The 24246-nt window shown below is 38.5% G+C and overlaps 1 long non-coding RNA gene and 1 pseudogene across 2 annotated transcripts; both read right to left on the bottom strand.

Annotated features, from left to right (window-relative positions):
• Positions 1 to 49: 49 nt before the first annotated feature.
• On the bottom strand, positions 50 to 14689 carry LOC124100552 (uncharacterized). Of its 2 annotated transcripts, XR_006854343.2 has the most exons (4): positions 14556 to 14689; positions 12068 to 12120; positions 10355 to 10481; positions 50 to 436 (listed from the first exon to the last, which is right to left on the bottom strand). It is a non-coding gene; the product is annotated as an uncharacterized LOC124100552 (long non-coding RNA). The 2 variants fall into 2 exon arrangements; XR_009227962.1 differs by lacking the exon at positions 50 to 436 and having other exon boundaries at positions 6664 to 10481.
• A 4327-nt stretch (positions 14690 to 19016) lies between these two features.
• Positions 19017 to 19618, bottom strand: LOC124100551 (olfactory receptor 7E24-like; annotated as a pseudogene).
• Positions 19619 to 24246: the final 4628 nt, after the last annotated feature.

Raw genomic sequence — 24246 nt, 5'->3', positions numbered from 1 at the left:
CTTCTTTGTCCCAGGTGGCAGGAAAAAGGAGGTAGAGCCGACCTGAGTGAAGACTACAGACTCAAGGCCTAACTAATCAGAATGTCACAGACCAAACCAAGAGCCTTGGCACTTTTCCAATACTGGTTTAGCATAGGAGTTGACCAACAGTATTGGCACTTTTTTGAGACATGATTAGCATAGATACTGACCAACACCCTTAGTATCTTTCCAAGACCTGATTAGCACAGATATTGATGAATGCCTCATCCAGTAGCTATTTAAGTCCCTAGACTAGTACACTTAAGTGGAAACCTACTCTCAGGTTCCCCTCTCAGCCCCAGAGAGTTCTGCTTCTTTTCTTTTCAGTTATTTTCTTTTCAGTTATAGAAATACTACACCTTCACTCTTGCCTTCTGTTGTCTATGGATTTGTCTTCAAATCTGTGAATACGAACCTGGAAAAAAAAAAAAATGACAGCCAGCTGCTGAGGTCTGCCATTGAGAGCTACAACACACTGCCCAGTAATACTGAAGAAGAGTCAGGTTCTGCCAGCTCTGACCCATGGAGCTGACCAGATAGGCTTTTCCCTACTATGATTAGTTGCAATACTAAAATGGGCTCTCTTAGCCGCAGAGGCATGTAACTTATGCGGACCTATAGACCAGCAGAGTGGAGAATCTGGTTTCATTTCAAACTCCAGTTTCAATTACATAGCACTTACATTTTGTCAGGCACTAAACATAATCAAGAGAAGATGTAAAGCATATGAGAGCTTAGGCTGTATACCAGGGAATTTAATTAAGAGATTTTGACCATCCACAGATGTAGGTCTCTAGGAAGATACTAGTATCAAATTCCTACAGACCAAGCAAGAACTATGTAGTCAACTGACCTTTGACAAAGAATTGACAGCAACACAATAGAGAAAAGATAGCCTTTTCCACAAATGCTGTTAGAACACTGGACATACCCACATAAAATAATGAATCTATGCCCTTCACAAACATTAATTTAAAATAGATCATAGATCTAAATGTAAAACGTAAAACTAGAAAAATTGTACAAGATAGAAGGAGAAAATCTAGATGACTTTGGATTTGGCTATGACTTTTTTGATACTATATCAAAGGTATGATTGATGAGAAAGAGATTGATACAATACACCCCATTAAAATTAAAATTCATGCTCTGTGAAACATAATATCTAGAGAAAGAAAAGATAAACTATGCCTAAAAGAAGACATTTGCAAGAAATTTCTCTAGTAAAGGATGGTTCACAGAGATTTATCTGGTAAGAAACTATTTTCCTGTTCTTTACACAAAGAATGCTTTTAAAGAAAAACATTTATTTCTTAGTTGCACACAATACCTTTTTTGTTTATTTATTTTTAATGTGGTTCTGGGGATCGAATCAGGACCTCGCACGTGTGAAGCGAGCGTTCTACCACTGAGCAACAACCCCAGCCCAGAATGCTTTTTTTTTTTTTTTACATATTTTTATTAGTGTACTATCACATACATAATATTGCAATTGATTTTGACACAACCAAACATGCATGGAATTAACGTGCTCCATTTCAATTCCCAGCACTTCTCCTTTCCTTTCCCTCCTCCCTTCCCCTGTCCCCTTCCTCTCCTCTACTGGTCTTCCTTCTATTTACCTATTGTTTTAATCCCTGCTTTATAGATACACACAATAGTTAAAGTCACTGTGGTATATTCCTATATGTGCACAGCACGATTTGGCCAGGTGCACTTTGCAGTCCCCTCTTTACCTCTTCCTGCTTCCTTCCCATCTGCCCCCTACCTATCCTACCCTTTTGATTTTCATGGGCTCCCTCTGCCTGTTTCCCTCTTATTTTGCTCAAGCTTCCATACACAAGAGAAAACATTGGACGCTTGGCTTTCTGAATATGGGTTATTTCACTTAACATGATATTTTCCATTTCCATCCATTTACCAGCAAATGCCATAATTTCATTCTTCTTTATGACAGAATAAAAACCCATGTGTCAAATGCTGCTGCCTCTGATTCTACTGCTGCCAGCCTGAGGTCACCTGGAGGTCTTCTTTCTGGGCTGCTACAGAAGCCAATGTTGTGCCCAGAGGTCTCTTTTCTGGAAACTGCTTGGTTATCCCTGACTTGATTCTGATGCTAACTCCATGGTTGCTGCCGCTGAACCAGAAGTCTGTTATTCAACCTCCACCTGCACCACCACCACCACTGCTGTTGCCTCTGATTTCCCTACTGCTAGACTGAGATCACCTGGAGGTGTTCTTTCTGGGTGCTGCTGCCACAGAAAAAACTATGGATGCACTGAAGCCCACACTGCTGCTGACCCCTGGAGATCACCTGGTGACGTTGCCCCCACAGCTGCAGTTGTAACTGCCAATGCAGCCGCCACTACTGCTGCTACCACAGCCTAGAGGACTGCTGCAGGGGAGATTCCAGGTTTGGTTGCATGTGGCGGCACCCATTTTAGGATACCAGCCAGGGCCTGGGACCTGGGTGCCAGCAGGTTTACCACCACAAGGCCCTCTGGGGACTCCAATCAGGACCTGTAGGTCCAGTGTTGGGGTACCTGTGGGTGTGGAGGACCCTGGGGTCTTCCTGCTGAGAGTGCTAGTGGCCTGGGTATTGCTGCTGCATCTCTTGCTGTTGCTTGTTTGCATGAGTGTATTCCTGGTGGTCTCACTGCAAGTAGGAGCAGCACTGAGATCTTGGGACTACAAATGGCAGAGCCTGAGGTATTTGAAACCCAGGTTTGTAGGCTAGAGAATAGGTTTGCAAGGGCTGATCTGGGTTTGGTGATCCCGAGAGACGTCACAGTCAGAGCTGAGAAACTGTTGAACACTGACAGAGACAGTTTGACTTTCCAGCAAGATTTATTTTATTTTTTGATTCACTAATCTCTCTACCATATTTGGAACAGGATGCTTTTTATGCTATTTTTTTTCCAACTTCTCTCCAATCAACAGCCAATCTCTGTTGGCTCCTCTTCCACTCTTCTTGTGAATTTTTACTTCTAGTTTCTCTCTTCCTCCCTCACAAATATTACATACTACACTACTCTGTTCTCTCATCCACCCTTTGAAATTGTAAACCATTTTAACAAAATTTCTGTTTATACTATAGATAGTTATTAAATTCATCATTTTGGTTTAATGCCAGAAAGCAGTAGTTGCCTTAGTGGGAACTATTAGGTTTAAGGCTACATATTATATGCTGAGTAATATTGATATTGGTCTCACTATTAAAGGTGAGGCTTTGGAAACCTTCAGACACCTAGACACTATAAGTCTACAGGGTAGATTTTATGCTGCCTTAGATCCATACTTCTAGATGGGAAAACACACTAACAACATGAAAAAAACAAGGAAATAAAGAGCCCCAAACAAACCAAGATGCTTCAACAACAGAAGCCGCTGATAACACAGTAAAAAAAAAAATGTCCAAGAAGGAGTTCAGATTGCATATAGTTAAACTGATATGTGAAATAAAGGGCAGTATGAGGAGTGAAATCAAACAACATACAGGAAATGAAAGACTACTTCAATAAAGAGTTAGAGATCATGAAAAAAAAAAAAAGCAGAAATCCTTAAAATGAAGGAATCAGTAAACCAAATTATAAATTCAATAAAAAGCATCACAAACAGAGTAGATCACTTGGAAGACAGAACCGCAGACAATGAAGAAAAAATATATAATCTTAAAAGTAGAGTTGCCCATGAAGAGAAGATGGTAAGAAACCATGAACAGAACATCCAAGAATTATGGGATAACATGAAAAGATCAGATTTAAGAGTAATTGGAATAGATGAAGGAGCAGAGATACAAACCAAAGGAATGCATAATGTTTAAATGATATAATAGTGAAAAATTTCCCCAATCTAAAGAATGGAACGGAAAAATCAAATACAAGAGGCTTGTAGGACCCCCAAATGTACAAAATTACAGCAGACCCAAACCAAGACACATTATACTAGAATGACTAACACAGAGAATAAAGATAAAATCTTAAAGGCATGAGAGAAAAAAATCAAATTACATATAGAGGGAAACCAATTCAGATCTCAACTGATTTTTCAGCCCAGAACCTCAAAGCTAGAAGGTCCTGGAATAATATATTTCAAGCTATGAAAGAAAATGGATGCCAACCAATAATTTTAAATACAGCAAAATTAAGTTTCAGATTTGAAGATGAAATTAAAACATTCTATACTAAACAAAAATTAAAAGAATTCACAATTAGAAAGTCTATATTACAGCACATTCTCAACAAAATATTCCATGAGGATGAAGTGGGGAAAAAAAAAGTGAAAACCAGCAAAGGGAGGATCTACACTAAAACAACACTCAACCAAATGAGAATCTAAGACAAATCAAAAACCAGAAAAAAATCAAAATGATAGGGAATACAAAATCAGATCACAATAATAACCTCGAATGTTAATGGCCTAAACTCATCTATCAAAAGACATAGACTGGCAGATTTTATTAAAAAGCAAGACCCAACAATATGCTGTCTTCAAGAGACTCACCTCATGAGCAAAGACATCCACAGGCTGAAGGTAAAAGGATGGGGGAAAACCTTATCACTCAAATGGATTGTATAAAAAAGCAGAGGTTTCCATTCTCATCTCAGATAAGTAGACATCAAACCAAAGTTAATCAGAAGAGATTACATATACTTCCCTTAAGAGAACATTTCATACCTCTTAAGGAAAGTATATATAAGAAGGATATAACAATTACAAATATTCATGCCCCAAACAATGGAGCATCTATGTACATCAAACAAATGCTTCTCAATTTAAAGAGTCAAATAGACCACAATACAGTAATATGGGTGACCTTAACATACCTCCCTCACTATGGGACAGATCGTCCAAAACAAAAACTAAATAAGGAAACTATAGAACTAAATAATACAATCAATAACTTAGACTTAACAGACATATGTAGAATATTTCATCCATCAACAAGCTAATATACTTTCTTCTCAGCAGCATATGGCTTATTCTCTAAAACAGACTATAGCTTATGCCACAAAGCAAATCTTAGTAAATACAAAAAAAAAAAAAGAGATAATATCTTGCATTCTATTAGACCACATGGAATGAAATTAGAAATCAACAATAAAATAAAAATAGAAGTAATAAATGGAGACTAAATAATACACAATTGAATGATGATGTATAGTAGAAGAAATCAAGAATGAAATAAAAAAATTATTAGAAGTAAATGAGAACACTGATAATCATATCAAAATCTCTGTAACACTATGAAGTCACTACTCAGAGGAAAGTTCAATGCATCAAGCACATTCATTAAAAGAATGAAAAGTCAACAAATAAATCACCTAACACTACATCTCAAAGCCCTAGGAAAAGAAAAATGAATCAACACCAAAAGCAGTAGAAGACAGGAAATAATTAAAATCAGAGCTGAAATTAATGAAATTGAAACAATTGGAAAAACTGACAAAACATAAAGTTGGTTCTTTAAAAAAATAAATAAAATAGATAAACCCCTGGCCATGCTAACAAAGAGAAAACTCCAAATTACTAAAATACAGGATGAAGAAGGAATATCACAATGGACACATCTGAAATACAGAAGATAATTACAAACTATTTTGAAAATTTATACTCTAATAAAATAGAAGATATTAAAGATATCAACAAACTTCTAACGATATGTGACCTACCCAAACTGAATGATGAGGTCATACATGCTTTAAATAGATCAATTTTCAAGTAATAAAACAGAAAACACCATCAAAAGCCTACTAACCAAGAAAAGCCCAGACCAGATGGACACTCAGCTGAGTTCTACAAGACTTTCAAAGAAGAATGAGTACTAATACTCTTCAAAGTATTCCATGAAATAGATAAGGAGGGAACCCTTCCAAACTCATTCTATGAGGCCAATATCACTCTGATACCAAAACCAGACAAAGACAAAGAAAATTTCAGACCAATATCCCTGACGAACATAGATGCAAAAGTTCTCAATAAAATTCTGGCAAATCACATACAAAAACATATTTAAAAGATAGTGCACCACGATCAAGTGGGATTCATCCGAGAGATGCAAGATTTGTTCCATATACGGAAATCCATAAATGTAATTCGTTATATTAATATACTTAAAAACAAGAATCATATGATCATCTCAATAGATGCAGAAAAACCATTTGACAAAATATAGCACACTTTCATGCTCAAAACACTAGAAAAACTAGAGGTAGTAGGAACATATGTCGACATTGTAAAAGCTATATATGCTAAACCCAAGGCCAACATCATTCTAAATGGAGAAAAAGTGAAAGCATTCCCACTAAAAACTGGAGCAAGACAAGGATGTCCTCTTTCACCACTTCTATTCAACATCATCCTTGAAACTCTAGCCAGAGCAATTAGATAAAAGAAAGAAATTAAAGAAATACAAATAGATAAAGAAGAACTATCACTATTTGTTGATGGCATGATTCTATATCTAGAAGATCAAAGAAATTTACTAGAAAAATTCTAGAATAAGTGAATTCAGCAAAGTAGCAGGATATAAAATCAACAACCATAAGTCAAACACATTCCTATACATCATCAATGAATCCACTGAAAGAGAAATTAGGAAAATTAACCTATTCACAATACCCCCCCCCCCCAAAAAAAAAAAAAAAAAAAAAACTGGGAATCAATCTAACAAAAGACCTCTACCATGAAAGTCATAGAACACTAAAGAAAGAAATTGAAGAAAATTTCAGCAGATGAAAAGATCTCCCATGCTCCTAGACACGCAGAATTAATATTGTCAAAATGGCCTTACTACCAAAAGCATTATTCAGATTCAATGCAATTCCTATTAAAATCCCAATGACATTCTTCATAGAAATAGAAAAAGCAATCATGAAATTTATTTGGAAAAATAAGAGATCCAGAATAGCTAAAGCAATCATTAGCAAGAAAAATGAAGCAGGTGGCATCACAATACCAGATCTTAAACTATACTACACAGCTATAGTAACAAAAAACAGCAGGGTATTGGCACCAAAATAGACTTGAATCAACCAATGATACAGAATAGAGGACACAGACACAAACCCACATAAATACAGTTATCTCCTACTAGACAAGAATGCCAAAAACAATCACTGGGGAAAAGATAGCCTATTCAACAAATGGTACGGCAAACACTGGAAATCCATATGTAGCAAAATGAAATTAAACCTCTTATCTCTCACCCTGCACAAAAAATCAACTCAAAGTAGATACAAAAAACTTAGGCACTAGAACAGAGACCCTATGCCTAATAGAAGAAAAAAATAGGCCCAAATATTCACCACATTGGATTAGGAACTAACTTCCTTAACAAGACTCCTAAAATGCAAGAAGCAAACTCAAAATAATCAATAAATGGGATGGATTCAAATTTAAAAGCTTCTTCTCTCAACGGAAACAATTAATAACGTGAAGAGAGAGCCTACAGATTGGGAAAAAAATTTTACCACATGCAACTCCAATAAAGCATTAATCTCTACAATATATAAGGAACTCAAAAAACTTGACACCAAAAAAACAAATAACCCAATCAATAAATGGGCTAAGGAACTGAATAGACACTTCACAGAAGAAATACAATCAATCAACAATTTGCATTTCTTCTTTTTTTTTTAACAAATAATCTTTTTTTTTAATATATTTATTTTATTTATTTATCTTTACGTGGTGCTGAGGATCCAAACCAGGGCCTCGCACGTGCTAGGTGAGCTCTCTACCGCTGAACCACAATCCCAGCCCACATTTCTTCTTTTGAAAAATCTGTTTAGTCCCTTTTGCCCATTTCTTGACTGGGTTAATTGGTTTTTGTTTGCTTTGGGATTTTTGTTTGTTTGTTTGTTTGTTTTGTTCTGCTGTTGAATTTTTTTGTTCCTTGTATATTCTGGATGTTAATCCCCTGACAGAGGAGTAGGTGGAAAAGATTTTCTCTCATCCTGAAGGCTGTCTCTTCGCACTTTATCATTTCTTTGGCTGCGTTATACAAAGAAATCTTAAAGATCAATAATAAGAGAACAAAAAAATACCATAAAAATATAGCCAAAGACCTAAACAAACACTTAAACATATACAGACAAATGGCAAGTAAAAAAGTAAAAGTACGCTCCACATCCTAAAATCACCCAGGAAAAACAAAACAGTGACACACCTCTACACGCCTTTTTGAACAGCCAAAATCCAGAAAATTGACAATGCCGAATATGGGCAAAAATGTAGAGAAACTGGAACTCTGATTCATTCCAAATTGGAATGCAAAATGATACAGCTACTTATGAAGACAATCTGGTGGTTTCTCATAAAATTAAAAATACGCTTACCATGGGGCTGGGGCTAGCGCTCGCCAAGCACATGTGAGGCGCTGGGTTCAATACTCAGCACCACATAAAAATAAATAAATAAAGATATTGTGTCCATCTAAAAAATAAATACTAAAAAAAAAAACCTCTTCTTACCATATGATCCAGCAATTAAATTGTGTCCCTTGGCATTCATCCAAGGAGTCAAAACTGCACACAAAGGGCTACACATGTTTATGAGAGCATAATTCATACTTGTCAAAACCTGAAAGCATCCAAGATGCCCTTTAGTAAACGGGATGATAAATAAACTATGGCACATCTATACTACATAATGTTATTCAACAGTAAAAGAAAAATCATAAAAAGACATGAACGAAACTTAAATGCACATTACCGAGTGAAATAGGCCAATCTGAACAAGCTACATACTATATAAATTCCAACTTTATGACATTCCACAAAAGATAAAAAAATATACAGATGATATAAAGACCAGTGGCTGCCAAAGGGTTAAGAGAGAGTAAGGGATTAAAAAGTGAAAGCACAGAAAATTTTTAGGGGAATAAAACTACTCTACATATTACTATGATGGTACATGTCATTGTACATTTGCCCAAAGCCATACAATGTACAACACCACAAATGAACCTTAATATAGGCTATGGACTCTAGTAAATGATGAAGATGTGTCAATGTACATTCATCATTTGTAAACTAAACATGGACCATTCTGGTGGAAGATGTTCATAGTGAAAGAGGCTGTCTGTGTTGTGAGGACAGTAGTTTTTAGAAACCTCTCTACCTTCCACTTAATTTTGCTTTCAAACTGAAACTGCTCTAAAAATTAAAGCCTGTTACTCTGGGGCATGGTGGTGCACACCTATAACTCCAGTTATTCAGGAGGCTGAGGCAGGAAGATCCCAAATTTGAAGCCAACTTGGGCAACTTAGCAAGACCTTTTCACAAAATAAAAAAGAGCTGGGGATTTCGCTCAGTGGTAGAGAGCCCCTAGGTTAAATTCTCAGTACCACATAAACACACACATATATACATACATATGTGCAGACGTACAAATGTACATACACACATACATTTTTTTAAAGCCTATTTTGAAAATGTTCACCCATATTCAGAATGTTGCCTTATATGGAAAAAAGGTCTTTGTCAATATACTAAAGTTAAGATGAGGTTATTCTGGATTAAGATGGACCCTAAATCCAATGACTGATGTCCCTATATGGACAGAGATTAGAAACAGGTACACAGGGAAGGTAATGGTGGAGACAGAGACTGGAGTGATACATCTATAAACAAAAAGGTCTGCCAGCAACCACCAGAAGCTAGAAAGAGACAGGGAGGGACTTTTTCCTTTGAGCCTTTAGAAAGAATATAGCTGTGCTGACACCTGGTTTCAAACTCCAAGATGCCAGAAACATGAAAGAATAAAAATTTCTATACTTTTACCCACCAGTTTATGGTACTTGTTCATAGAGAGCCTAAGTAACCAATATAATCTACCCCATAGACTCATCTCTAAATCATCCAAAAAGCACAAATTCTCGAATAGGTACTTTCTAACGCCCTCTTACTAAGGCGCCCCTCGACTCCCAATGGGTATGTTCTCCCATGACTTCAAAATAAACCCGCTTGTTTAACTTACAGGTGTACTCCTGGTGGTCTCTGTTAAAGGGCATTCACAGCAGTAGAATCTTCAAAGGTCTCAAATCACAAACTCTCCCTGTGCCCCAGAGAAGCCCCTCAATGCCCACACATTCAATACTTAATAAGTCTCAAGGCTTTCAACCACAAAAAGAAAAAGAAAAAAACAAGTTTAATATGCCCGTGTTCATTTTCATGAAGAAGCCTCCAGATCGTAAGCACCCTGTGGTCAGTGACCACGTTTGTCTTATTTACTAAGTACTCCCACTCCTCAGCACAAATCCTGGACAAGGTCAACTAGTAGATAAAATTGTTTTCTAAACCACTACATGAACCAACATTGCCAGTCTTACCTAGTGAGACCAGGTTCTGGAAGGTTTCCAGCATCACATCTCTGTAGAGGCTCCTCTGAGCAAGATCCAGCAAAGCCCACTCCTGCTGGGTAAAGTCCACAGCCACATCCTCAAAGGTCACCGAGTCCTAAAAGATGCCACAAATTCTCTTCAGAAAGGTACAATTCCTCCAGTGTGTGCGAGATGATGGGTGAGGCTGACAGCACTGGGGACCTGAGAATCAATTCAGGGGAGGTTCAGAAGATTCTGTGGTCTCCCCAAGTCTATCTGAGGACTCGGTCAGCAGATCTCTTTCCCTTTCTACTCACACATACTTAGAGACTGAACAAATCCTGTCTAAAAGCCAAAATACTTCTAAAATACTACATAAGTCTCTTTGCAGTTGATGGTAATGAAATAAGAAAAAAAAAAAAAAAATCAAAGTTATTTTCCTTCGAACCTGCACAGAACACTGGATATTAGGTATGTGGGTAATTTTCCACAAACATCAAGCAGTTCTCCAACAGACACTAGCTAGGTTTCCTGTTATTCAATAACATTCTTACACTATCTACATGGACAGCTTCATCCCACAGGTTGAGGGCTCAGTCCCACAAAACTTCCCCATACTTCAAGCAACATAACAACTAGTACATTGTCATTTATACTTCTGACCAAATGGCTACATCTCAGGGTCCCCACTGTACCCTCCTTGAGTTGGCTAATATGCTGGGATGGCTTACAGAATCTAAGCAAACACTTCCTTGTGCTTATGGTTTCTTATAAATACAGAGAACTATCCAGATAAAGAAATATATATGGCATAGCAGGGTAGGAAAAGCTGCAGAACTTCCATGCCTATTGGGGTGCCTCGTACCAGGAACCTCTACATATTCAGCTATACAGAAGCTCCCTAAATTCATTCTTTTTGGGTTCTCACAGAGGCTTTACTAGAAAGCATGGCTGATTTAAATTAGCAATTTAAATAAACAATTTAACCTTCAGTACCTCTCAACTTCAAGGTTAGTGGATAGGGCTGAAGAGTCAAGCATACCTTAGTTCTTCTGGACCAGCAGTCATCCTGAGGCTATCTGTCCTGGTCACCAGTCATCATACAAAGCTACTCTTATCAGTCCAGACATTTGAAGGGTTTTAGGAACTCTATGCCAGGATATGGGACCAAGACCACATATTGGACAATATCATATTATTCTATATTCATAAATTCTTCCTTATTCAAGAATAACTTCACCTGCTACTTTTTTCCTATTAAGGCATTGAGCACAACATCAAACTCAGGTTTAAATCTTGATGAGGTTTTAATGAATGAAAACACAAAGAGTGAATGGGAACTTTTCCTTTTTCCCCCCTCACAATCCTGAGAGGCCCAAGAGCCTGCACATCTTTCAACTCAGGCCCACAGCTGGCTCGGTTTTATAGTATTGTGGCCTGGGCTCACCAAACTATAGCACATGCACTTACTCTAGCCTATCACCTACTTAAAGTAAAGTTTTATTGCAATACAATAAAACATTTGTTTATGTTCCTCTATGAATATTTTTTGTATTAAAATGACAATTTCCTTGTAACAGAAATTCTATGACCTTCAAAACCTAAAATACTTACCATGTGATCCAAAAAAAAGAAGCAGATTGCTAACCTGTGCTCTAAAATAGCAGCAGGATATCAAATGAAATAGAAATATTCTTTTAGAGCATTATACCTTTTACTTACCTGCATCATACTCTTCTGTAATCCAACACTTATTCTTTCTTCCTCCATGTCACCTTCATAAAGAAAAGTAAGACACTGAGAAGTTATAGGTAAGACAGAAGCTGACATGGGAATCCAACCCTCCAGAGAATTCCCATACTCATGAGCCTGGATATTGTAGCACATCAATTACCAGTGACAACTCAAAACACATACCATGACTCCCAAGTAAATACAAACTGAACTTGTATGACTGAAACAATGCTTTCTCCCCTAGAGATACAAAAAACACTCTTACCCTTGTCAATGATACAAAAGAGGTTAATAGTAACATTTTGTTAGTAAATTAACTCAAGTCCTAAGAACATCTCGCTGTTCATTTCCCCATAACAAAAAGCATAAAATGTATCAAGTGGTGCCTTCAACCCTAAGAATATATATTCCCTGATTCATATCTAAGAAACCACTAATTTATTTAAACACTAGGCTTCTTGGGGCTCCTTGACCAATATTTTTACTTGTTTACCATTTTACAGGATAATAGGCATTACTACAAACCCCTGAACACTGCTGTCATCCCAACCCCACCCAATGGGCACCACAAAACCTAATTTCTGAGAAAGAGAATCAACCTATTTGTTATGGTTTGAATCTGGGATGTCTTTCAAAGCCTCCTGTGTTGAAGGCTTGGTCTCCAGTGCTGCAGTGTTCAGAGTTTGGGCTTGGGGGAAGCGATTGGATTATAAGGGGTCTGACTTCATCAGTGGATTAATCCATTTTATGGATTAACAGTTTGAATGGACTACTGGGAGGTAACAGGAACTACAAGAGGTAGAATCTAGAAGAGATGAGAAAGAGGAAAAGGAAGAAGTAGTGGAGGTGGTGGAAGTGGTGGTGGTGGTGGGTGTTGATGGTAGTGGTAGAAGAGGGGGAGGAGGAAGAAGAAAATTTCATTGTATCCAGTTATTAAAAGAATCATATTTAAAACATGCACAAGGAAACAGAAGTTGCAAATTGTTTTACAGAAAGTTTCACAAAATAAGTGGGAAATTCATAATTCCAGTGTACAGAGGGAAGGTAATTTCCTACTTTCAACACCAGAAGGGTACAACTAAAAAATATGCCAGATCACAAACAAACTACAAATAACACAAAAGTATTGGTAAGAGTTGAGAAATGAACAATAAGTATAAATCACAATTTAAGTTCATTTCATCCTAGGAATGATGGATGCTTAAAAACTGAATCACCCAAAAAAAAAAAAAAAAAAAAAAAGAATAAAACTGAATCACTGGGACTCAGTGGTACGGTGCCTTACTAGTGTTGAGTCCTTGGATTCAATCCTTGCACCACAAGAATAAAATAAACAAAAATTGAATCACTGATTAATGAAATTCACAGTATTCATAGAAAGGTTATTTGACATATTCCCTTAGACACAAAGCAATGACTAATCTATTTCAGTGTACATTGCTAATAATAACTTAGGCCATTAGAAAGGATTAGATTTTATAGGTTAAAAAATACAAACATTCTATTTAATAGTGAAATACTGATTAATTTTCTCTGAAATCAGGAACAAGGCAAGAATGAAAATTATATGCTAATCTCCATTCAGCTGGACGTCCTGGCAAGTGCAGTAATTAGAAACAAACAAAAAAAAAAAATGGAAAACACAAAGATTTAGGAGGAAAAAAATTCAAACTGGCACATTTTCTGTGCAAAATTGAAAGAATCTATAAATAAGTGACCAAGCTTTTGTTTCTTTTTTTTCCTCCCTGCATTTTGCAGTACTAGGGATTGAACCCAAGGGCACTCTACCACTGAAGTACACCCCTGGTCCTTCTAATTTTTTGTGTAGAGATAGGGCCTGCCTAAATTGCTCAGGCTGCCCTTGAACTTGGGATCAAGTTCTACCTCAGAACCAAGTAGCTGGGATTACAGGCGTACACCACCGCGCCAGGCTAAAATGTATCACTTTATTAAGGATGAAATGCACTTGCCCAGGAGGCGGGTTAAAAGTATTTTAAAATCAGCTCCCTCTTGTGTACCTGAATGCAATGTGTCAAACATGCCCCAGGCCCCCGGGGAACTCTCAGACCCGCGCTAGACAGTGAGCGAGGCCCAGGGGCAGCCGGCCGAGCTCACCCCACGCTGGGTGTGTGCAGACCAGCAGACCCGCACGAAGCTCCGGACCGGGACCCGGACGCAGGCGAGGCCTCTGCTCTCCGCAGGGAGAGGTCGCGGGGCTCTCCAGCTCCGGCCGGCAGGAGACGCGCCCGCCGCTGGCGAAGCCCGGAGTCCCCGATGCGGTCACCGGGACGAGCTCGGCGCCGGCGGAGCCGACCGGACTCTGGGCCGCGCGGTTGAAGGGGGCCCGGGGAAGGCGAACGAGCGGAAGCCAGCCTTCCGCCTCCCGCGGCTCATACCTGGATGGCGCGGGGCCGGGACGGATAGGATGCTGCGGCGGAAGGGAAGAAACCAGCCTTCCGCCTCCCGGGGACCATACCTGGATGGCGCGGGGCTGGGACGGATAGGATGCGGACTGAGGCAAGAATATATCTCTCACGCGAGCTGCAGCCTAAAGTGTCATGGCGGCCTCACGCACACAGTGAGCTACCTAGCGCGTGCGCAGACGCGCTCTTCTGCCTCCCGCTACCCCCTCCCCATTCTGAGAAACGCTCTGCGTAAGGGGCGGGGCTACAGGAGCTGGGCGGGCCGGGGCTCAATCCATCAGCACGCAGAACGAGCTAATTTTCCCTGGGCTTGTAGGTAAAAAGAGAACCAGAACCGAGGAAGAGGCTGGGGAGGGACCAGGCTAGGCCGGCCGAGTGGACTCAGGTGAGACCAGATCAAGGGTCGTGGCTTTTAATAGTCCAGAGGTTGGTTCTAAGATGGGACCTGGTTGCCAAGCGAGACCCCTGGAAGTTCCTAGAGGCGGGGCTAAGGTTAGAGCCTGTCACACAGGTTCACCGAAGCCTGGGAGTATCATGCTCATCAAATGCGTTAATACCCTTGCTAGAGCCCTGTCCACAGGCCATGATACTTAAAACTCTGAGTCTACCAACCTGTGGGATAAACTCTTTTCCATTGATTCCGTCCTTTAGGTCTTTACTTTTCCCTTTCATTGTTTTATTGATATTGCTCTGCTAGAGGAAAGCTATTGAAAAGTATTTAATTAGGTCCTTCTGTCTGGAAACCTTGCTGAACTTTAATATCTGTAAGTTCGTTATTTTGGACTTAAATATAAATAATGTTTCCTGTGCATTTTTGTTATTATAATATTCATGAGTCGTTTATTTTTCTTCTTGTTTGTGCAGGGCCTCCTAACTATAAGTCAGATAAGAAAGAAGGTATTCTTGTCTTGGTTAATAATAATCACCAAGGTTCCCATGTTAGCTGTAGTTTGTGGCTTTTATCAAGTCCTGTTTTGAATCTGCTTTGTGAAGACATTTTATCAGTAGTTTTGATAAATATTATACAATGTATATGAAACTATTAAGTTCATAATAGTTTACTCCAACTTGATTTATGATGTCATGTCTGTAAAAAAACAGACTCTCCTGTCCAAACCTAAAGAATAGATTAAGAAACAAAAGGTATAGCCAAAAAAAGCAAGGAATGTGTTTTTCCTGTCCCCCGAGGCCAGGTAGGGCTGAAGGCAGATTGCTTTTTAGCAAAGAAAGCATGTGAGAATCAGTACAGTGAACTCATTTTATAGAATTATTCTCTGAACCTTGTGTTCCCACCATCTTCATCTATTTGTCCCCTTACACCTTACATCTAAATCTGTCTGTCTCCTTGATATAGGACAGATGTGGCTGGACACCAGAAATCAGGTTTATTTTAGCTGCAGCAGTCCAGAGGAAGCTAATGCCTAAAAAGCTTTGGACCCTGAATCTGAAAATTCTTTTAGACTTATAGTCAGTGGGGTGGTTACATGTCCCTGGGTGGGTACATAACAGTTACTCTTTGTCCCACATTTTTAGGCTAGACAGAGGTTTCACAAATTTTGTCTGCAAACCTGGCATTTATAAGAAAGAGGAAGCTACAAACCACAGAAATTTTTGCTGATATCCTATTGACACCCTTGGTAAAATTCTTTCTGACAAGGAAAAAAGCTTAACTGTGGCAATGGTCTTTTGGATGGGGGTAACTGGTCTGCTTCACCCTTACAAAGCAGTAAAGAAATTTTTTTTTTCAATGCTAGGGATCGGACCAATGTGTTGTACATGCTAGGCAAGTGTTCTACCACTAAGCTATACCCCTACCCCAGAACAAATTTTATTTAGGACAATTGCAGTAGGGGAGTAGAGACCTCAGTATAGAACTGGACTCAATTCTGAATATAGCACAGATCATTGGAAATTTATATGCCAAGGAACATGGTGGTGGTCTAGGTAGACCTGAGCAGTGGGAACAGGGTGTTTAAAGGGTTAATTCTATGTATAAGTGAAGAATATGAAAAACTACATTTCCCTAGAAAAGGGAAATGACAACCCCCAGGGCTGAGGGAGGACAAAGGGTCCTGGGAGAGAAAAGGCAAACAAAGTGCCTTGTGCTCTCTCTGGTCTTTCCTCCTTTCCCAGTATCCTGGAGGGGAAGGCAAACAAATGGGCTCTGGGCTCTGGATTATTATCCCAGTAACAAAGAGTTTCAAGCTTTTACAACTGTTTTCCTGACTTAGATTTTTAACCTGCACAGCTAGTTTCCTGACTGTCCAGTTTAGCTAGTCAAAGTGTGATGTTTGACCTGAGGAGGAGGAAACATTTGTAATGGACCTTCCTCCATCCAATGTCTACTTCAGAATTCACTAGTGTATGGTGCATCTCTGCTGGGTTATAACTAAAGAACACAGATTGAACACCCCTCTCCTGCTTGGAGGCCATTGAGTGCCTGCTCAGTCCCTAAGATTGCTATCAATTCAGTCTCAAATAGGAGCTTCCTGATGCAGAACCATGGAAGGAAGAAACATGATCATGGAGCAGTGGATCAAATAGATCAAGCTGAAGGGCTACAGACTGATAATTGACATTCATATGACCTTGGAGGTTCAATGCAAAAAGCTCATAATTAAACAAATTGATCCGTGTTATCTAAATCCCGAAGGATTTCAGTATTTCAATATTGAGTATTGTGATGCCTCCAGCTCTACTCTGCTTTGGTTATTCTGCATCTGAGTTGCATTGGCTATTCTGAGTCTCTTGTTCTTCCACACAGATTGTAGAACTGTTATTTCCAGTTCTTCTCAGAACTATATTTTGATGAGTATTTCATTGACTCCTGTAGATTGGCAACGTGGCCATTTTAACATTATTGATTTTTCCTAACTCTGAACATGGGAGGGCTTTACATTTTCTGGTGTCTTCTCTCTTACTTTTTCCAGCCTTCCATACTTTTCTTTGAGGAGGTCTTTCATCTCTTTTGTTAAATTAATTCTGAAGATCTTTTGAGGCTAGTGTGAATGGAACAGTGTTCTTGGTTTCTTTCTCAACATATTCATTATTGACATGTAAGAAAGCACCTGGTTTTTGTGTGCTGATGTTGTATACTACAGAATTGCTCAATATGTTTATAAGCTCAAGAAACCTTTCCTCAGCTGCTTTCTCAAGGCACTCCCCACCCCAACCCTGCCACCCCTGCCCTGTCTCACTAGAGGGAGCTTTCCAAAGTTCTCCACCAGGGAGATCTCCTCCAGCTGTGTGCATGTCCAAAACCTTTGAGAGATGGAGATGAGCCAGAAAACACATGGGGGTCTGTCTCCCATGGTGTCCTGTCCAACACTGGGCTACCCTGACTCCCGCTCTCCCACGCTGCCCACCAAGGGCTTACTAGGGCTAGGTCAATCCCACAGGGGAGACAGTTTAGGGCAAGTCTTTGTCAGATTCCATCTGCATGTGCAAGATAGGGTTTGGACTGCTGTCCCTTGTATGGGCATTGCAGACTCTCTCTCTTTGCTATCCAGGCGTGTCCTGCCACCTGGACTTCTAGCTCCTCTGTCCATCTTCCCTGGAGAAGCCTGAGCCAAGCATGACTCGGGAAGCTATTTAGCACTACCCCTGGTTCAGCCTACCACTTTCTTCTCTACTACAGCAAAAACCATCTCCACCATCTTAGCCTAAAGAATCAGCCTGAGGGGGCTGGGAGAAAAAAATTGACACAATGAGCAAGAAACAGCTTTTAGCCAGAAACCCCTGATCTGAGAGCCCATCTTTCTTCATCTTTCCCATTGATGGCTTTCAGCTTCACCCTTCTCCCATGGGGGCAGAATTTTACGGGCATAATTCACTGATCTTTCCCTCCGTTTTACATTGCTAATAATGGGTGTTAATCTTGAATCTTTCAGCATCTCTTGAAATCATTGAATTAGAATGGCTTTCTCATAGTTTATTTTAGAAAGATATTCAATATACTAAAGCAAACCAAAAAAAGAAAAAGAAACCATTGGTGCAGTTTTTAGGATCTTCTAAGAATAGGATTACATCATCAGCAAATAGACAATTAGACTTCTTCCACATGATTTATGTTTCTTTATTCTTCCTTCACAAATTCAAGAACAAGGCAAAAATGTACACTTCCATCACCTCTATTCAATACCATCCTTGAAACATTTGTTAGAGAAATTAGGCAAGAAAAATAAACTGTGGTAAATTTAAATCTCAAAACCATTACAGTTTTTACCATTTTCAAGTACACAGCACAACAGCCTTAATTACATTGACATGGTTGTCAAACTATCATCATCATCCATCTCCAGAAATTTTTCACCATCTCAAAGTGATATTTTGTTCCCATTTTGAAAACTCCCCAGACCTCCTTTACCAATCCTGGTTACAGACATTCTTATATGAAATGTGATGAGAAATTAAAGTCATTAATGTTTTGAAGGAGATGAGATTGAAAGGACTAGATGTCTGACTTCACTACATTTTCCAAAATACCCTGCTGCTGGACACCAAACGTCCTGGGTTTAGACAGTCCTGCTGTGCAGCCTCCTCAGAACACTTTTAATGTTTCTGTTCCTCAGGCTGTAGATGAAAGGATTCAACATGGGGGTGACCTCAATGTACAACACTGAAGCCACCACAACTTTTCTGGGAGAATGTGACACAGCTGGTCCAAGGTACGCTCCAAAGTCTGTCCCATAAAACAAGCAAACAACTGCCAGGTGAGAGCCACAGGTCCAGAAGGCTTTGTACCTCCCCCCTGAGGATGGGATCCTCAGAATGGAGGAAATTATTTTACAGTATGAGAAAAGGATCCCTGATATGGGGAAAAGACCATATATGGCACCAAGAAAATACTTAAGGATGTTATTAGAGAAGGTGTCAGGACAGGCAAGGTTAAGAAGTTGAGAAGGGTCACAGAAGAAAATAGAAATTTCTACACCTTTGAAGTTAGTAAATTGTAAGATGATCAAATTGTGCAGTTGGGAGTCCAAAAGACTAACCAAAAAGACACAAGAACTAAGAAGCCACAGAGTTGAGGGTTCATGATGACTAAGTAATGCAGAGGGTGACAGATGGCCACATATCGGTCATAGGCAATCACAGTCAGAAGCAGAGCATCCATAGATCCAAAAATGAGAAAAAGAGACATCTATGTCAGGCAGTCCACATAGGAGATGGCTCTGCTGTGAGTCTGGATGTTCACGAGCACCTTCAGGATCATGGTGGAGATGAAGCTGATGTCAGCGAAGGACAGGTTGGAGAGGAAGAAGTACATGCGGGTGTGGAGGTAGGGGGTCAGAACTGATGGTCAGGATGATGAGCAGGTTCCCCAGCACTGTGACCATGTACATGCACAGGAACAGTCCAAAGAGGAGGGGCTGCAGGTCTGCATCCTCTGAGAGGCTAATGAGTTGGAATTCAGAGATATGTGTTCTATGTTGTGCTTCTGTGTTGTTTGGACACCTTTCAAAAAAAGAAAAGAGGTTGAGGAAAAGGGGACACAGTAATAAGTACCTAACACATTTGAATTCATGTATTTGCAAGTGAAATATTCTCACTTGAAGTCCACACAACTTCAACAATAACTCTCAGTAGTGAAAAATCAAACTCCCTGAAACACTCTCATTGTTGCTTTATGCGTTATTCACCCCTTCTTTCTATATGCACTTACAGACTTTGAAGAGAACTTTAAGCAGAATGTTAGATGTATAGGAGCAGTAGACAGAACACTACATGAGCACAATAAAATTCAGTCTACTCTTTCTGGAAAAAAATACAGAATAAGTAATAGCCTTCCTCATTATGAAAGCATCACTTTAATACAACAAAATTAAGAAGCAATCTAACATGCCTTATTTTCTTGTGGACCTTGAGACAAATTCTTTTGTCCTATAATATTTGAATCAGTGTGTGAGGACTCGCTGAATTAAGGTAATTAGCAGAAGACATTTTTACAAGCCTGTTGTTATCTGGAGTTTTCATCTGTCTTTGGTTTTCTGATTTTCTTCCTTTGTGGATTTAAGTTTTTTCTTTAAAATTATGTAAAATACAACAGGTAAATGGAAAAGAAAATGTGGCATATATACACTGTAGAGTTTCACTCATCCATTAAGAAGAATGAAATTGTGGCATTTGCTGGTCAATGGGTGGAACCAGAGAACATCATGCCAAGTGAAATAAATTAGATTCAGAAAGTCAGGAGTCAAATATTTTCTCTCATATGTAGAAGCTACAACAAAATTAAAAAAAAAAAGAGGCAGAGCTGGAATCCCAGGAAAATAGAAGAGATATCTATGGAGTTAAGTGTTTGAGGGGGAGAGAGGAGGCATGGGAAATGGGAGGAATGTTGGAGTTAAATTGACCAAACTATCCTAGTACATTTATGAATATACCACAGTTAATTTCACTATTGTCTACATTTTGTAACACACTAATTTTTAAAACTATAATAAATAGAAAAAAAGACCAGTGTGAAGGGAATAGGAGGAGGGAGGAGAGGAAAAAAAGGGAAAGTACTGGAGACTGACTTGGAGCACATTGTATTTCATGCTTGTATAATTATGTCAAAATTAACCCCAATATTATATATAACTATAATATACTAATAAAAATTTTAGAAATCAAAAAGCTATTTAATTATTATTTCTCAACTTTTTGCTATTGTTTTAAAGTCCAGTATTGCACAAAAGAGTTACCTTATTTAACTCTTCTTCTCAATGCTTTTAGTATGATTCATTATTTAACATTTAGAGGTAGATTTCAGTTGTCACTTTTCACTTTATTCCTCTCATTTTTTTTTTCAATTTTTTGAACAACATAAGCATATGTTGTTTAAATAACAATAAATCATGGCCAGAAGTCAAAAAAATCATGTAAAATAAATCAAGTACCCTTGGCTTCGTTGAATTTCAAATATTGATAACTATCATTAAATGCACATAATCAATATTATCTCTGACAAAATATGTGGAATTAATGTACTCAGTACCTCTCAAAGACATAAAAATAATAAATGATAGAACATTTCTTTGAATAGTTTAATTTTATGCTGGTTTATTTGCATATATACATACAATACTAATCCGTACACTACCAATAAAGTATCTGGTATAAGGCAGGCATTTGTTTCTTTTCTTTTTCTTTGTTCTGTATTCCATTGTGGCATGCTAATTCTGCTACTATTTTTCTAATATTAACCCATAAAATGTACAGTTAACTATTTTAGCATCCGTGAAAACCCCAAAGCTCAGTTTTTGTCCCAACCTTCTTATTTATACTTCATATATTTTCTGGTCAATCTTTCCTAATACATGTATTGCATATTCTCTTACTTCAGCCACATGAAGGAAACTCAGGTTCATTAATACAGCTATGTGATTGAACTGGAAAACAATGTAAAAGAGAATAGAACAGGAAATAATGTAAACACCACTGGATTGCCTCATCCTATAAAATGGGACTGAAACTTACCTACTTTATATGGCTGTTACAAAAGTTTCTTTAAAATTCTTTAAATTGTACAACAAGTAGTTCTGTCTTACTTATTAATATAAAATCATTTACTGTCCAAGTACCCTGATCTCAGATCAAAAGCAATTGTGTCAGCATATCTGTATTTAAAGTTCTTGGTGGTACATTCTTATACCAGCTTGGAGATTCAGTGCATTAAAATATTTCTTGGCACTTAAAACTAGGATCATGATGCCAGGCTCACACCTGTAATTCCAGCATCTTAGGAGGCCAAGACAAGAGGATTGTGAGTTCAAATCCAGCCTCAGCAGAAGTCAGGTTCTAAGCAACTCAGTGAGACCCTGTCTCTAAATAAAATATAAAATAGGCTAGGGATGTGGCTCAGTGGTTGAGTGTCCCTGAGTTCAATCCCCAGTTCTCCCACACAAAAAAATAGGATCATGATATTCTCTTATTATATCCATATTGAAATAACAGCATTTGATAATACTTGTCACCACTTGAAAGTGACCTGAATAATTATTGATGAAATTTGAGTTCTTTGGGTATCACAACATAATTCAATTCTCCTGCTCAGCTGTGTTCCAAACACAGGTACTGCCATGAATAGAAAGGGTATTATTTCTTGTCGATATTTTCATATTAGTATTAACATATCTAGAAGCTGTTTTCCTTAAAATCTGGCCTAAAAATACTTAAAGCACAGCTAAGTAGACGACAACACAATGTTTACTGTGTCTGAAATGTACTAGTTTACAAGAATATGTGATTTTTAAGTCTGGGATGTACTTTCTTCTACTTCAAAGGCTTTATCTGATTAAACATTACCTAATGGAAGGACATCATTTAACCTGTAAGTTTATTATATAACAATCAGTTTTAAATACACGTGCCACTCTCTAATAAGAAAACTCAATTTAAACAAGACTTTAGAGTTTTCAACCTAAAATCCTACCACAAATTACATAAAAATATGTTTTTTTAATTTTATTTCCTATAAAATTAAAATATTTGGCAGTTTTAACATTGAGAAAACTATGGAAAGAAATGAATAGAATATCTATAGAGTGCAGTATCAAAGCCTGGCACTCAGAAATCTCCCAATAATGGTTCATGATTAGAGGGGCAAGGGTCAGAAGAAAGGAGGAGGGGTCTTCAGTGGAGGTAGGGGGGCAACGAAGTTGATCAAATTATGCTACATGCATGTATGAATATGCCACAATGAAACCCACTACTCTGTGTCATTAATATATGCCAATAACAATATTTAAAAGGCTAATACTTGAGTCAGGTAGACATGTATTTGAATCCTGGATATTAATTTTTTTTCCATTCTGCCAGAAGGGTTAATTAGTTATGAAGATTTTATCATTTTAAAAGACTCAGCATGTATAAAATGCCCACATTTTATACATGACTGGCACACAACAGTGCTTAATTATTATTTTAATAAAGGTAAATTTCAATAGTAAATTTAATAAAGCTGAAAATTTGTAATATTGGCTCATGATGTGATAGACACTATCCTAATCCTCATCATCACCTTCATAAATGTCTTGGAGAGCTTAGGAAAGAGTTCAGTGGGACCTACTTTCAGTTATGGTCTGAGAGCTGTCCATGGGAAGTAGAACCAGGGTGGGAGGAAAGCAAGACTCTGAATGAGATTTGGACCCCTCCACAACCAAGATCATAAACTTCACAATCCTCCTAACTAAAATTTGACCCATTCTTTTTCTCCCATCTGGCTTTCCCAAAATGCATGTCTGTCCTGGTGATGAGGAAACAATGCTTCATACAGTTCATACTCCGTCATTCGCCTCCCTCAGCACTTACTGGTTTGCACTGGGACTCTGGTGGGTAATGGCCAAGGAGTGAAGATCCAGAGCTCATCCCACTGGACTTGGAGCCATCAAACTGAAGAGCTGCAGGCACAGACTGATTGTTGACTGTTATATGGCCTTGGAAGCCCAATGCACAGAGCTCCTAATTAGCCAAATTGGTCCAGGTTGCCACAAACTCTAAAAGTCTCCTCATATCAATGCCAGCTAAGGAAGAGAAAAATCAGTGTCCACAAAAGCTCTTGGGCTCTTCCTCTACACCAGAGGAAGCTCCTGGGTATTATCATTTCTTTCATTAATTTTTTTCCTTTGCCTTGTTCCATTTTTATGATGGTGAAATTTCATTCCCTCTAAAAATGGCAATTTTCCCCATTGCCAAGGGCACAGATCAGCAGCATTAATCACACTCACACTGTGGTGCATCCATCACCAGCATCCATAG

The sequence above is a fragment of the Marmota monax genome, unplaced genomic scaffold (genome assembly GCF_021218885.2).
Source record: "Marmota monax isolate L192 unplaced genomic scaffold, Marmota_monax_Labrador192_F-V1.1 WCK01_AAM20220418_F8-fsc00908, whole genome shotgun sequence".
NCBI classification, from domain to species: domain Eukaryota; kingdom Metazoa; phylum Chordata; class Mammalia; order Rodentia; family Sciuridae; genus Marmota; species Marmota monax.
The sequence above is the reverse complement of the archived record's forward strand: the minus strand, read 5'-3'. Positions and strand labels throughout refer to the sequence as shown.